This window comes from Gossypium raimondii, chromosome 10, assembly GCF_025698545.1.
Source record: "Gossypium raimondii isolate GPD5lz chromosome 10, ASM2569854v1, whole genome shotgun sequence".
NCBI classification, from domain to species: domain Eukaryota; kingdom Viridiplantae; phylum Streptophyta; class Magnoliopsida; order Malvales; family Malvaceae; genus Gossypium; species Gossypium raimondii.
The window spans coordinates 5,992,535-6,003,553 of NC_068574.1; the positions used below are offsets into that span (position 1 = coordinate 5,992,535).

The following is an 11,019-nucleotide window of genomic DNA, read 5'->3' on the forward strand; positions in this document are numbered from 1 at the left end:
TGAAGCCCAGTAAGTTAGGGCATAATTCTCTCGAGAACTCATAAACACCAAACCCTTTTTAGGAATTTGAAATAAAACAATTATAACGCTTTAATAACATGCAATTTTTACAAATAGAACATAATTGAATAGCAATACATATAATGTAAAAGATAAATAACAATTTAAACTAAAACTAAAACAATTAACCAAATAATGGGCAAATACAAACATCGACTTTGATCATATTATACAAACATCCATATTAAAAGGCAATCCATAAATTCAAGACAATTAAAAAATCGAGACAATAAAAAATAATAACAATAAATAATACAAATACTTGATACAATTTGGTAAATGAATAAAAAATGGGTTTGAATAGATTTTAATGAAAGATTTTAAAAACATAAAAAAATAAAATGAAGAAAATGAAAGTAAACAACTTAAAATTAATATCTACATTCTGATTTATATAAACAAAACCTAGTAAAATAATGGTATATACATAGTAATAATATATAAAAGTTAAATAAATAAAATGAAATAACAACTTTTAAAAGGAATAAGGTTTTTATGCATAAGGAAATATCATTTGAAATTAATAATACGTTATTATATATATACATACGTATACTACTAAAAACGCTATATATGCACGTATATATATAAAACTATAAAGCATTATTAAAAATTTTAAAGTTTATTATATATATATATATATATATATATATATATATATGCGTTCATGAACGAAAACAAACAAAAAGGTATGCATAAATTATATTAAGATGATATCTAAAAATATAAAAGATTTATAATATTAAGTGATGAATTTATGGAAAAAAATATTAAGATGAATTAATTGGGATTAAATTAGAAATCAAACAGAATCAAAGGAAAAATATCAAAAACAGAGTAAAATGGCGGGTCAAAGCGCGACATGGGGATAACATGGGGACCAAACGGGAAATATTTCCCATACCCCCAAAACGCAACGTCTTTGCGCGGACCAAAACGGAATGAACACAAAATGCACGGCCAAATTTAAACAAAATATAAAGGTTTATTTGAATGCATCATAAAAAAAGAATTAAGTGCGCAAAAATCCCCTCAGACCCAAAACACGCGGATCCTTCCCCTGGGTTGGGTCACCGCGCGGGTCGGGGGCCACCAGACGATGCCGTTTTGAAGCTATCGCATTAGCTACAAACAGCGACGTTTTAAAACCTACTGCTAAAACTAAAAAAAAAACCTAAGAGCCTAACATTTCATCAGAGGAAAAAAAAACCTAAACTAAAATCTCTGCGCCGCTTCGACGAAACGTCACCCCAGAGCCCTCTCCCCTCGCTGCAACTTCGATGACTACGGAGAGAGCAAAGGGTACGTTTCCCCTTTTCTTTTTACTGTTTCTTTTAACCAAAGGTTAATGGGCTTCAAAAATCAGAAAAAGAAAGACGGAAAATGAAACTAAATCAGCCAAAGAAGAAAGAAACCCAGAAATCACCTTTTTTATCTTTCAAAAATTTTTTTGTATTTCGAATGCGTGTGTTTTTTTGTGCATTTTTTTTCTCTCTGTCCCCTTACAAAAAAGCTCTGCCCTTGTTTTATAGGCCGAGATTAAAAAATGAAATCCCCCCCGAATCCCTTTTTTTTTTACAATTTCTTATCTTTTCCTATTTTCTGATTTGCTGGCGGTTTCAATTCTTTTTGCTTGCTTTCTCTGCCTTTTCCGTTTGTTTGTCCTTCTTGCAGGTATATAGAGGCCGTACGGTGACGTGGCGCGGCTCGACGCAGCGCATGGAGGCGTGGCACGTAGCGGTGGCGCACGTGGGAAGGCGCACGCAAGGGGAAAGGCTCGGCACGTGGGGACGAAGGCTTTGGTGGCTGCGGCGTGGCACGTACAGATGCTAACTAGCTTGTGTGGAGGCTGCTAGGGTTTCTGACTTCTGGTTTAGGCCAGGATATTGGGCTTAGGTTTAGGCTAATTTGGGTTAAAAACGGTTTGGGCCACATTAGGCTCATGTATTTGGACTGTTTTTATTGGACTTTTAATTTTATTTATTATTTTTTCTTGTTTTTTTTTTTTGCTTATTCTGAATGGGCCCCGGGCAAATTGGGCCTATTACATGTATAAAATCATATTATAAATACATCATAATTTATTCTTTAAAAAACTCTTTAATTTTAAGGAATGTAATCCTCTCTTTTATGGGAAAAATTTTAGAAATATATTTTGATTTTATTTTCTTACAGAAAATTCCATACACCATAATTTATAATCTTAGGAAAACTAATATTTTGTGAGATTAACAATAATAATAAAACATCTTCAACAATCGTCTAATTATTATATAATGACTTCACAAATAGGTTGATAATAATTATATTGATGAAACAAAAGCATCTTCTTTATTACTATGCTTTATAATTATGATGCTTATAGATTATTAAAATGTAGTATAATTGATTAAATATGTTTGGTATATTGTTAATACATTTAAATTTTTACATGTAATAAAAAAAGAAAATAATAATAATAAATGGGACATGTGATAAATTTATAACTCTGCTTATAAAGTTAAAAAAAAAAAGCAATGTCAATATACTATGCTCACTCATAATTAATTTATAAAAATAATATATTATTAAAACTTTAAAATAACAGTAGATTAAAATATACTATAATATATTTTAATTATTTTTAACAAATTTACAAATCTATTAATTTTTGTTTAAGTATTTTAGTTTACCAAAATAATATAATCATTATGGCTATCGCTACCTTTTTTTTCTCTTCCATCAATCATTTCTTTCTTTCTTCTTCTCATTTACTATATACGTTTTCTCTCTTTTCAGTTTGTAAATTTATTGTGTGGGTATTAGAGGTGTTCATGAGCCAAGGTGGCTCGCCCTACCGCCGAATATGGGAGGTTCGGGTAAAAGTATAGGCCCAAATATGGGTTTGGTAAAAAATGAGGCCCGCTTAAAAATGGGCGGCCTCTAAGACACGATTTTTGGCCCGGCCCGCCCATTATTTTAAAATGGGTCGGGCCGGGCCCGGGCCTAGTATGCTGGCCGAAATTTTTTATGGGCCCGGCCGGGCCCATGAACACCTCTAGTGGGTATCTTTGTTATCTTTATAAGCTGTAATGGACAGATGACAATGCCTGTTATTCGTTAAAATTTCACCTGCCACCAGTAATTTTTCTTGGAAAGTAGGTAGCTCTTCGTCGACTTCTTAATTTGTTTCTGTTTTGAGAGTATTTCAGAATAATAAATTATTTCACGTGTCGATTTGGATCCGTGTTATCTTAAGTTTTATATTTTTTTGTTTGTTTTTCCATTGTTTAATAAGTCTTTAGTTTTAGAATGTTTTTTTTTGCTCTTGTAGCACGTTTTGTAGTCTTGCTTATGCATGTAATATTAGTTTTACAAGTGATATTAGGGATGATTTTGTTATCGTCCTCTCTAGTTTACTTATTGTATTAAGTGCTTACAATCACTCCAGATATGTCGTGCTTGAGTTGTGACAAAGCCAATTGTCAACATGTCATAATGTTCTATTGATGCTGAAGTTAAAACCTTTGTTGTATTGATGAAACTTGTCCTTCACCATCTACGACTTTACTATTTTTTTCTCCGAATTGTATGGTTTCATTCATTTAATAAATTAATAAATTTAGCTTTCAAAGAAAATATAATCATCTAAAAGCTTGTTATATAATCATCAAAAGATTCTTCGATAATAATTTACTTCACAAATAGGTTTTAAAAATTCAATTTTATTATAAAAGTAAAGAAGAGGAGGAGGAGAAGTTAAGAATAAGAAAACACGAGAACAAAGAGAGCAATATAAATTTTATTCATCAATAGGGTATTTACAATACTTTTCCATTATTTATATTTATAGTCTTGAAAAGTATAAATAAAATAAAACTATATTTCTAATAGACAGTAAAATTTTAAAATTGATCAAACTTTTATTTTGATAGACATCTACTATATAATGATAAAATATTTCTAACAAATTTAAGTTTTTACTAAGATTGTTTCATTTATAAGTGAAATTTCCTCTTAACCTTTTTATTAAAATAAAGAAAAACATATTTGTTACAATAATTTAATTTGATATTCTTACTATTTTTAATATATTATTTTTGAAATATATAAATTTCAATTTTTTAAAATTTAGTTTATTATTTATATTTTTAAAATTTATAAAAATAATATGAAATAATTTAATAAATTTAATTTTAAATACAATAATCTCATTCATTCATTGGTAAGAAAAAAAACAAGTTATATACAATACAGATAAAATTTTCATTTAATTATTTAGTTATAGTAAAACAATAAAGTTTTTATGCTTAAATTTTATTTAAACTTAAGTTTAAACATTTTATTTTTTGCTGTTTTATTTCAATATTTCATATAAAAATAACAAAATACAAAACATCAAAATTTAAGTAATTGTCCTTATTTTTTTCTTTTAAAATTCACATTAAAATTAATTAGACAAAAGAACTCCAAAAGGTAAAAGTATACATTGAATTTAAAAACATTTTCAAAATGGTTAAAGTATGCTATTAGTCTCTATACTTTTATAGAATCTGATATTTACTTTATGCACTTTTTAAGTTAAAATTCAATTCCTTGCTTCTTAAATTTAAAAATCCTAGTTCGATTGTTATCGTTGTTGGTAATTTTGATTAAAATTTGTCAACCTAACATGTTTATTTCTCGTCAATCATATGCTACGCCATATGAGAGTAGCTTAATCAACATGTCAACTTAATAAATTTTGATAGAAAATATTTAAGATTTTAATTATTGGACTTGGATTTTAACTCAATTAAGTAAGAAGACTTAATTTTAACCTTTTAAGTATAAGACCTAAATCTCAAAATTTGTCAAAGTACAAATACTAACAACATAATTTAACCTTTCAAAATCCATAATCAAACAATAAAGGTGAAACATTAGTTTTGGTAATGTCCATCAAACCTCATTTGCCTAAGGACTCAAATTCAAACTTTGAAGATGATATTATTAAAAGGAGTAATTATAAACTACAAAAATAAGCCTCGAATATGAACTCAAAATGCATATGAAGTATATAAAAGAATCTCATAAGTCCTAAAAAAGAAAAAGAATTATCATTATTATTTTTATCAATAAGAAAAAAAATTATTACATGCACGAGAAAATATATAAAAAGAACAAAAAGTAACACTTTGATCCACTTACCAATCAAAGACGGTAAAAACTGAGAAAAGTCACAGCTTGTGACTTGATCATCTATACATACAAAACTAAGGGTCTGTTTGATTGTAGTAAAATATTTTCCGGAAAAGGTTTTCAGCCTTTTCCAGTGTTTGTTTGGCTAAAAATATTTTCCTCACGTAAAATCAATTACAAACACGGGAAAAATAAGCCTTTAATCTTGGAAAATGTCTTACCGTTTCTAATTCGGTAAGACATTTTTAGGAAAATTTTAGACACTGATCTTCCCTTTCCCTTCCTCTTCCCCTTCCCCTATCCTTGACACCTGATCTTCTGCTTGCCATCAGCCAACACCATTCTTAACACCGCATAACCAAGCGCTCATCAACCTTTTTCTATGTTTTGATTTGAGCAATAATTGAGGGAATCGAAAATGGAGAAAATCGATGGAATTGGGAAAGAAAATGGAAGCACAGAAGAAAAGCAAAGTTTCAAAGATGGATCAATTTGTGGGTATAATTCGCTTCACCACCTCTTGAGCACAAATCTCAAGCCTCAACTCTACCAGGTCTTTTCTTTTTCTTTTTTCCCTCTTTCCGGGTTGTAATTTATCTGTCTCCACTTTGTTGATTTAATTTGGTATTTTTTGTTTTCTTAATCTGGCCATTTACTGGGCAAAAAAATCCAATCTTTCCTGTTATTTTTCTTTCAGATTTCAAGAAAGGAAGATTGAAAGGATTACTTAGGCAAAGTGTGAATGATCTCTCAATGGAAGTTGGTGAGGTATAGATTTTTGTTGTCTTTTGAATAAAAAAAGGGACATTAATGGGCTGAATCTTTGATTTGAGTTAGTCTTAGGCAATATTGCTTGCGTTCTTGATACTGCTTTCATGCAGATTTTGTTGCAACATCTACTCATTTTTGGTTTTCCTGGCTATATTCGTATCAATGGCAGTGCAATCTCAGGCTTGATCTTTTTATGAGTCTATATGATATGTTAATTTGCCCATAGGAAGATGGTACTGACGTGATGCATTGTTAATTTATTGAACCATACTGTGTTATCAAGGTGTGCCTATGCTTTTGCACCTTAGCTTCAGACAACCAAAGGACCTCAGACCCTTTTGGGCTAGGCACATTTGATTAGGCGCTCGCCTAGTGTGCGTAGGCGTGCTTTTTTGTAAGGCGATGGGCATATAAAATCCGCCTAATTGAAGTTCTCTTTAATTGCTTTTGTTTTCAACTTTTTCATTAGATGTACCTTTACTTGTAAGAAATGGGATATTATCAAAACTCTATTTTGTAATATTTGTGTATTGAACAGCAAACATGGAACCAATAGGAACTTTTGCATATTGGCCAACAATAAAAAAGTTCATTGTTTTGTAGATAAATTGGATAAAAGTGTTTTATCATAATTATATTGCTTAACCTTACATATACGCACCACATATACATATATGCATATGCATGCATATTGCACCTTACTTCAATCAGGTGAACGCTTTTTTGCCCCTTCTGCCTGAGGCAATACAAGGGTTTTTAGCACCTGGAGTGTACCTTTATCTGTAATACCCCCTACCCGTATTCGTCGTCGAAATAGAGTATGAGGCATTACCAGATTTTACCGAATTTTTTTTTCAAGATAGATTTATCATATTCATAAGATAATTTCATCACATACCAAAACCAAAATTTGTTAGCCATACCAATGGCTAACCATACATTCATTTCACATTAACATCTAATTTACTAGCTTATACATGCCATTGATTTCCAAAATAAAGTTCCTTTATGTACCGAGATCTCGAGATTGATAGTGTGATGTGTCTCCGACCAAATCCGACCTCCGAGCTCTTAACTCTACAAACAGGGGAAAAAGAAACAAGGTAAGCACTTTGTGCTTAGTAAGTTCATGCAACAGGAATTATACTTACCATACTTATACATCCATCATTTAATAACACAAGCACACATCCAATTCACATAAACATATACCTATCACATACAAACTCAACCTCATACAAATTCATTACAAAGATAAATGATTGATGAGCTCATCAATTCCATGATTTCCATTTCCTTGTTATTTTTCCATATTTATCCCGTTGAACTACTTGGAATTTCGATGGTTATTCAGGGGTGCACCTAAGTGTACAAATCCGGATCCGTCAATTCATATTCATGTGTGCACATTTCCATTTCAGAGAGCACACTCCCGGGAACCTCATCCTTACAATGGATTACCACCCAGCTAAATCCTCAGAATATAAACTCACAGAGTATTGTCGGATTACCACCAAAGCTAAATCCTGCAACAACAATTACTCTAATGAGCTTGGATCTGAATTACCACCAAAGCTAAATTGACCCTAATTCGGATTACCCGTCCGGGCTAAATCCATTTTCCACATATTCTTCGGGAGGACTATATCAGGATAGGATCACCCGTCCGGGCTAGATCCTTTTTATCGTCAATTCCGTTTTAGAGATCCATCAAATTTTCCTTTCATTCAACCAGGATTTATTTCCTCTTTTCATCAAGTATATCAATACTTCATCAATTATCATACAATAAACATACAACTCATATTCACAACAATAACAAACATTTCAAGCATTTAAAAATATAATTCAAGTTACACGAACTTACCTCGACAATTGTTCGTAAACAAAAATCTACTAATCTCGAACTTTTTCTTTTCCTCGATCTTGCTTCATATTTGAATTTTCCGTATCTAAATAAATAAATTTAATCATTAATCTAATACATTTCATGTTCATATGTAACTTTCTCTACAATTCCATTATTATTTATAGTGCATTCAAAGCTGCCTCACTGAGTCACAGTCACTAAATTATTTATATCTTGAGCTACATAATTCCAAATTAAGATCCGTTAATTTTCCCTGAAACTAGACTCATATATATTCTTACCAAAAAAATTTCAGAATTTTTGGTTTAGCCAATAAGTACAATTTATTCTTTAAAGTTTCCCCTGTTTCACTGTATGACAGTTCTGACCCCTCTTTACTAAAAATTAATTATCTCATTGTACAGAATTTGGATGATGTTTCCATTTATTTATTCAGAAAATAGACTCATTAAGGATTCTAATAATATAAATTATAACTCATAATCATTTTTGTACAATTTTTAATGATTTTCCAAAGTCAGAACAGGGGAACCCGAATTCATTCTGACCTTGTCTCACAAAATATATTATATCTCAGGATTTACAATTCCATTGCTTACACCGTTTCTTTTATAAGAAACTAGACTCAATAAGCTTTAATTTAATATTTTATTCATCCTCTAATTCGATCTCTACAATTTTTGGTGATTTTTCAAAGTCAGAGTACTGCTGCTGTCCAAAACTGTTTTAGTGCATGGTGTTAATTACCATTTTTCCCTTAAATTTTCAACAATGATAATTTCGTCCCTGCTCAATTAACCTCTCAATTGAGCTGATTTTTCTCAATCAACACTTTATTATATCACTTTAAACTACCTTATAACCTTTGGAAATCAGAATTTCAGCACTAAACTTTAATTCCAAACTTTTTCACAATTAGGTCCTACAAATCAATTTCTATTGGAATTACCTAATAAAATCATCTCATAAACAAATTAAAGCATCAATTTCATCCTATTTCCTCATAAACTTCCAGCACATATTCATATCAACTTTCAATACCATTCATAAAATCAAAACTAATGAATTTAGTAATAGGACCTAGTTGTAAAAGTCTTAGAAACACAAAATTACAAGAAAAAGGCAAGAATTAACTCACTTGGTTCAAAAATTATGAAAACCAGTTTGAAGAAACCCTTAGGACGTTTTTTGGCTGATGAGAGTGCAGAAAAATAAAGAGAAATCTAGATAATTCCACTTTAGTCCTAACTTTTAAAGCAAATTTTGTAATATTCCAATTTTACCCTTATTTCTTCAATTCTCCTGATTTTTCTCAGCGTATGCCGCCCAAAATATCTCCTTTTGGGGTTATTTGCAATTTATGTCCCTCCTTTGCAATTTATGTCCCTCCTCATTTCACAATTGAGCTATTTAATCCCTCTAGTAACTTTTACACCTTTTTCAATTTAGTCCTTTTTACTTAATTGACTACCCAAACATTAAAATTTTCTAACGAAATTTTAATACCATATTACTAACACTTCATAAATATTTATAAAAATATTTTTGACTCGGTTTTACTGAGATCAAGTCTCGATATCTTATTTTACCTAATTTCTTCAATAATTTCTTTTTCTAACTAACCGCTTAATCAGTAAAATTTTTCTATCGATATTTTCATACGATTTTTCCTATCATATCAATATTCATGCAAAAATATTAAAATAAATTTCTCTTTAAATTGGATTTGTGGTTACGAAACCACTATTCCGATAATTTTGAATTTGGGCCATTACATTATGCCTTGGCAATACAAGGGTTTGAACACTGGGTTTACTTGGCTTGTAATATGATGCCTTGGGAAGCTTTTGATCCTATGAGACAGAAATGGATGAGATTACCTAGGATTCCATGTGATGATTGTTTTACTTATGCTGACAAGGAGTCTCTTGCAGTGGGGAGTGAATTACTTGTATTTGGTCATGAATTGTCAAGATTTGCTATTTGGATGTATAGTGTGGTTACCTACAATTGGTCTAAATGCCCCCTAATGAATTTGCCTCGTTGTCTATTTGGTTCTAGCAGCCTTGGGGAGATAGCCATTGTTGCTGGGGGAAGTGATAAGAATGGCAATGTCCTACAATCTGCTGAACTCTACAATTCTGAAGTAGGTACTTGGCAAACATTGCCCGACATGAACTTTCCGCGTAAACTATGTTCGGGATTTTTTATGGATGGGAAGTTTTATGTGATTGGGGGCATGTCAAGTCATACAGATTGTTTAACTTGTGGTGAAGAGTACAATATTGAGACAAGGTCATAAAGGAGGATAGAAAATATGTACCACGGTCACGATGCGTGTACGTTTCATCCTCGCTATATGTTCACCTCATTTAGTTGTTGTTGTAAATAATCGACTTTACTCACGATCAAGCAACTAATGAAGTTAAGAAATATGATAAGGCTAATAACTCATGGAGTGTTGTGAAGAGACTACCGTGAGGGCTGACCGTTCCCTCTTGTTGGGGTTGGCATTTAAAGCATGTGGAAACAGTTTACTAGTAATAGGAGTGGAGGTCATGGAGGGCATGATGATGGAGTAATTGTTCGCATTCTTGGAATCCAGAGGAGGGAAACAGGATGGACAAGAGTGGAATGTGCTTGTCAAGGCACGGCAAGTGCTTTTGTGTATAATTGTGCAGAAATGGGTCATTAATGAGAGTTGCCGCATCTTTGGTGCAAACATCGACATCCGGAAGACCAAGATCAACGATCCTCTATCTGTTATAATTTTTATTGTCTTAGTATCATTAATTTTATTGTTCTTTTTCCCATTTTATGATTCAGAAGAATAATTGACCTCGAATCAATTTCTTAAAGTTTCCAACTGATTGTGTTGATCCCTCTATTGCAAGCATTAACCTCATACCAAGTAATGACTGGTTCCATTTATCTTGTACTTTGGCATTGAATTCATTTCTCGTAATTGCTTTTATGCTGAGCGTAATTTCATCAGGAGATCACTACAATTGATTCACTACTAATTAGTACATTTCAGAAGTAGTTTGCAATGCTTTTATATTTTAATAATTGAGTATTATTATATATTTAATTTGATTTATTTATTTATAAATAAATCATTGCAATATATTTAAAAACAATTTAAAATATAAAAATTT

At 31.1% G+C, this 11,019-nt stretch overlaps 1 pseudogene; it reads left to right on the forward strand.

Annotated features, from left to right (window-relative positions):
* The first annotated feature begins 5,638 nt into the window (after positions 1 to 5,638).
* Positions 5,639 to 10,556, forward strand: LOC105778389 (F-box/kelch-repeat protein At5g60570-like; annotated as a pseudogene).
* Positions 10,557 to 11,019: the final 463 nt, after the last annotated feature.